The 6000-nt window shown below is 37.6% G+C and overlaps 1 protein-coding gene across 1 annotated transcript in view; it reads left to right on the top strand.

Moving 5' to 3' along the window:
• GRIN3A (glutamate ionotropic receptor NMDA type subunit 3A) overlaps nt 1-6000 on the top strand; it is a 216131-nt gene that overhangs the window by 89360 nt on the left and 120771 nt on the right. The gene's annotated exons all lie outside the window — the stretch shown is intronic.

Raw genomic sequence — 6000 nt, 5'->3', positions numbered from 1 at the left:
CTGACCTAAAGAGCTGCCAATCAGAAGAGTGGGCCTCAGGGCAGAAGTTTCTCCAGAGTTACAAAGCAGCTGGTGAAGAGGTAGAGAAATCCAGAAAGTGACTTGAGTCTAATATAAAGTAAGCATGGCTTATACTATTAGTCAATTAAATCCCACACTATCCTCTACTCTCAAAATCCTTTGTACCTTTCTGTAAGCAATCATCTCTTACCAAAACTCAGCTCTGGATTACCAACACCATCCTCCTTTTCTGTTCCTATTTCTATACTGCTGAATGTAGCTAGAGGAAATCACACAAATGTGTTAACCTGGTATGTTATAAATTTACATTATCCAATTTCAACTGGGCTCTCACTGGAGCAAAGAAATCCTTTTATTCTGTTCCAACTGATTCCCTATCTCATTCCATTAGGAAGTTATTTTAAATATTCTCTCAAGTTTTCTTTCCTTCCCCTCCTCTTCCCATCTACTCCCATCCTTTCAGCTTAAGACCTCAACTGATACTTGAATGAAAAAATTAAAGCCATTTAATGTGAGATCCCTTTTTCTCATTCTATTAATCTCAAAACTTTTTTCATGTCATCTCCTATTCTCTTCTCTTTTCCCTTAGACTCTCATAATAATGTAGCCCTTCTCCTTGCAAGGCCCAACCCTTTACAAGTGCCCTTGATCCTATCCCCTCTTGTCTTCTCCAGCAGATAGAAACCCAAATTAACCCTTTTAGCTTCAACTTCTCCCTTTCTAGTTGTTCTTCCCTTTGTTTTCAAATATGCTCAAATCTCCTTCTCTCTAAAAGAACTTTCACTAGATTCTACTATCCTCTCAAACCATTATTCTGTATTTTCTCCCTTTCTTAACCAAATTCCCAAGAAAAAAAAACCTTATCTATATTTGTTGCTACCCCTTCCTCTCTTTTGCTTCTCAATTACTGAAGATTGAAATCTGGCTTCTGACCTAATGCCAGCTGAAACTGCTCTTACCAAAGTTATCTTTGATCTCTTAATCGCCCAAATCAACAGGTCTTTTCTCCATCTTCAGCCTACTTAACTCTGCTGCATTTGATGCCATTTATCACCCTCTCCTCCTGAACAGTCTCTCCTCCTTAGGTTTTCGTGGCACAACTCTCTTCTGGTTCTTCCATTTCCCTATATAACTTCTACTTCTTGGTCTCCTTGGCTAGCTTCTCATCCACACCATGCCCCTTAACTGAGTGTTCCCCGATCCCCTCTTCTCACTCTACATTTTTCTTGGTGACCTCATTAACTCCAATAGGTTTATTGTCTCCATGCATATGACTCACAGATTTCTGTATTCTGCCCTGTTCTCTCCCCTGAGCTTGAGTTCTACATGATTAACTACCTGTTGTGCATTTTAGAATAGATCTTCCCCAAAACACCTCAAACCAAACATATCCAAAAAAAAAAGTCATTATCTTTCCCCACCAAACTCATTATTCTTTCAAACTTCTCTATTTCTGTCAAAGGTACCATCATCCTTTCACTCTTTCAGCTTTCTACTCTCAGCATTATGCTCTATACCCCACTTTCCCTCACCCAACATGTCTAATCAGTTCCTAATCTTGCAATTTTTACCTTCAAACATCTTTTGCCTCTGACCCCTTCTTTCTACTCAGAGGATGATAGACCTTAATTCGGGTTTTTATCCCTTCTTATTCAGATTATTTCAACAACCTCCTAATGGTCTTCCTAACTCGTTTCTCCCCACTACAATACACCCTTCAATTCGTTGCCAGTGGATTTCTTAAAAAATAGCTCTGACCATGTCACTCCCCAACTAGAATATTAGAATAAAATATAAAACCCTCTAGCTTTTAAAGCCCTTCACAATCTGACACAAACCTATCTTTCCAATTTTGTTGGGCATTACTCTTCCTCCTGCTGTCTGTAATCCAGCCAAACTGGCCCTTATCCATTCCTCACATATGACCTTCCATCTCTGCCAGCCCTATGCCTTTGTACTGGCTATGCCCCCAACCTGGAATAGAATGGGCTCCTTCCTTACATCTGCCTTACAGAATCTCTCTTTTCCTTCAAGCTATAGCTCAAGCATCGAGGACCATCTCCAATTGCTCTGAGCTATATCCTTCTTGCCACCAGACCCAGATGGTTCTGGAGGAGAAAGCAAGGCTGGTAACTTTGCACAGCCTTCTCTGACTTTGCATAGGCCTCCCTCACTTAAATCCAATTCATTTGCAAGTCATGGCATCACCTTCCTGATGTCATGGTCTTCTTGGAGAATGATGGACAAATAACAACAACAGCTCAGGAATCACTTTCTACATGAAGCCTTCCCTGGTCTCCCCAACTCTTAATGCTCTCCCTCCCAAACTGCCACACATTTAACTGTGCTGAATTTATTTGTATTTATTCTCTTCACATATATACATACATATACATATACACTGTATTTTCTATTTACTTGTTTTCTTCTGCATTAGGATGCAAGATCTTTGAGATAAGAAACTGTTTCTTTTTATCTTTGTATCTTCAGTGTTTAGTCCAATAGGCTAACAATGACAATGAGGACAATAATAACATTTATATAGTGGTTTGAGTTTTGCAAAATACTTTACATATCATCTCAATTAAATCTCACAACTGTATGATGTAGATGCTATTATCCCATTTTCTAGATGAGAAAATTGAGGTTGAACAAAGTTAAATGACTTGCCCAGAGTCACGCAGCTAAGTAAATGTCTGAGACAAGATTTTAATTCAGACCTTCCTTTCTCCATGTCTAGCACCCTAACCATTGCAGCTGGAATGACATAGCAGAGCTTCCTCCACAAGTTTTTAGGGCGTCCTCTATCTAAAATGATTAATGGTATACATTTAGGGCCCATCCATCCCAAGAATTCTCCAATCTTTACAATTAAAAGCAGCCAAAGAGTAAAGAAGAGCATCCAATGGGCCTATGATATTTAGTCTACTTTTCTGAATACTAAAATGACATAAATTATGTAATTCCCCCGCTTCCACTAACGATGTTATTCAATTTGTTGCAGAAAGTAAATTTCAGGAAGTAGTTATAAAAGTAACCTGCTCATCTAAAACACAACTAAAGTCTTCCCTCTCCATAAGAGCCTGGCTAATTATCAGTTGATTAATCTGCTCATTTTAATCATTTGGATCCCTACTTGTCTAAAGAAAGAGGAAGGCTACTGTGAGGTTTTAGATTACCCACACTTCATTATTTATTGCAAACTAACATTCAGTTTAACTAATCCATGACCAGTGGTGAGTACTAACATGAATAATTACCATTACATACAATCTCCCCAAATAAACACAGGGCATTTAGTGAGGTAAGAGCCTTGTTCTTCCTTGCTTCTAATCTTCAAAATGGAATTTACTTCTTCATCAATAATGAAGATTAGGACATTCTTCACACTTATTTTATATTTCTATTTCCTTGAATCTGTGATTTATGGATCAATCAGTGATAGCTAAGAGAGAGATCAGCCTTGTTAGAATCTTAAACTTACATATATAATAATATATATCACTGTATAATTATATGATACATTTAATATCATATATAATAATAATTAACAATATTATTATTAACTAACAAGTATATATTGTTTTAAGGTTTGTAAATCCCTTCACATGTATTATCTCATAACAACTCTCTGAAATAGGTACTTTATTATCCCCATTTTTACAGATGGGGAAACTGAGACAGAGAGGTTAAGTAACTTGTCCAAGATCACACAGTTGCTAAGTATAGGAGTCAAGATTTAACTCAAGTCTTTCTGACTCCAAAGCAGGGATATGCTAGAGAAAGCTTGAACTGGCTCTTGATCAATTGCTAAATTTTCAGTGAATGCATTTTCACCTAGGAAATTATAAAATGCTACAAATTAGGGGCTTGATGTATTGTTTGGTTGATTATCTAGACTTAAGAAAGTGATAGGGGCAGCTAGGTGGCACAGTGGGTAGAGCACAGGCCCTGAAGTTAGGAGGATCTGGGTTCAAATCTGGCCTCAGACCAAACACTTGACACTTACTATCTGTGTGACCCTGGGTAAGTCACTTAACCCCAATTGCCTAAAAAAAAAAAGTGATAGAGAAAATATTAACAAAGCAGATTCAACTTTAAAGTGTGTTGGTTCATTTTTTTTTTTGGAGAGCCACTTGTTAAACATTTACCATCACATTCTGATCTAAGGCCAGTATTCTACCTAACATGCCTCTAGGAAGTTAGGGAATATTCCACCCTTTCACTTAAAAATATCTGTTAAACCAAAATAAGTTCCTATTATATACCCAGCACATCCAGCTGGTTCCATTTATAGGATAATATATTTTGAGCTGGAAGGAATATTGGAAATCAAGACCCACCATTTCATATCAAAACACAGGAAATTGAGGCTGAGAGAACTGAAGTGACGTGGCCAAGTTAACATCAATAGTAAAGAACGTATCTAGGATTTGAATCCAGGTCCCATGATGCCCAATCAAACACATTTTTTTCCACCATACATTTTGCCTTTTGCCACCATGTTACCTCTCCTAGTTCTCTGACTCTCACCTCAACTAGAAATGTTCTGAGCAATGGGTTCCCTGCTTCTGGTCTCTTTGTTCCACAATCTGTATCCTACATAACTACCAAAATAATCTTTCTCTCATGTCACACTACTACTCAAAAAGCTTCAGTTGCTCCCCACCACCTGTAATAGAATATAAGCTACTCGAGGGGCAGGGACTGCTTCATTTTTGTATTTGCATCCCTGGCCCCTAACACAGTACCTAGCACTAGAAGGCACCTAATAAAAGCTTTTGAATTGAATTGACTTGCTTCCAGGATAAAGTGTAAGCTCTTCTATTTGTTATTTAAATCCCTTTGCAATATGGCTTCATCCAGATTCATTTTGCATGACTTATCTTCATATATTCAACATTCCAGCCAAAGTGGCCAGCTTGCTCTTCCTCATATATGACATTCTGTCATCGATTTCTGGGCCCTTAGAACACATTGCCTCCTTTGCTTCTTAGAACCTCGAACTTCTTGTGAGGTTCAGTCTAGTCCATCCCTTTCTTATTTCCACCAATTGCTAATGCTCTCCCATTGCCCAGCCCCGACATTAACTTTGTATGTCTATGTATATATGTGTACATGTACACACAGGTGCGCGCATGCACGTACACACACACACACACACACACACACACATATATGTATGTATCCACACAAATATTGTATCTAAGCAGTAGAATGTAAGCTCCTTGAAGACAGGGACTGTGTCTTCAGCTAGCACAAAATAGTTAATTATTAAATGCCTTTGGAATTGAATTGAGGTGTTGAAGAGATAATAGTAATAAAGTCAATGAACTATCATCATCATGGTTTCTTATGATTTAAGGTACAGGAGAGCCCAGAGCTTTAATAAACAAAGTCCAACCATGCAAAGGTTTTGTCTCTGTTTATTTTACTTATTCTTTGTTCATTTTACTTATTCCAACTTAGGAAAGATAAAGATCATGACTAATAATAAGCATATTCTTGTTTCTCTTGTAGTAGGATACATATAAGGAATAGTGTTAGTTGGCTCGTTTTAAGCATGAAATATTCAACTGGACATTTTCTTTGTTTTCTGGGCAAATGCCCCTCCTATAACTTGAACCAAAATATGTTACTACAGGGTCATTGAGGAAACATAAGATCTGAGGCCCTTCTGAGAAATAAGATTACATTTTATCATCTTTGGAAGTCATCCAATGTGCCTCTCTGACTGACTTCAGAATAATAGCTCACATTTCCATAGAGCTTTAATGGCTCACCAAGTGCTTGCCTTACAACAACTCTGTAAGGTAAATAGTTTAAATTTATCTCTTTTTCCACAGATGAAAAAACAAGAGAGACAAACAGAAAGGCAGGCAGAGACAGAGAAAAAGAGAGACAATAAGAAAGAAAGACAGAGAGAAGAATGCATAGACAAACGTTCTTTATGCTTAAAGATTATATAATTTACAGGGA

Source organism: Phascolarctos cinereus, unplaced genomic scaffold (genome assembly GCF_003287225.1).
Source record: "Phascolarctos cinereus isolate Bilbo 61053 unplaced genomic scaffold, phaCin_HiC Scaffold_4;HRSCAF=312, whole genome shotgun sequence".
NCBI classification, from domain to species: domain Eukaryota; kingdom Metazoa; phylum Chordata; class Mammalia; order Diprotodontia; family Phascolarctidae; genus Phascolarctos; species Phascolarctos cinereus.
This window is presented reverse-complemented; position numbering and strand designations above follow the sequence as displayed.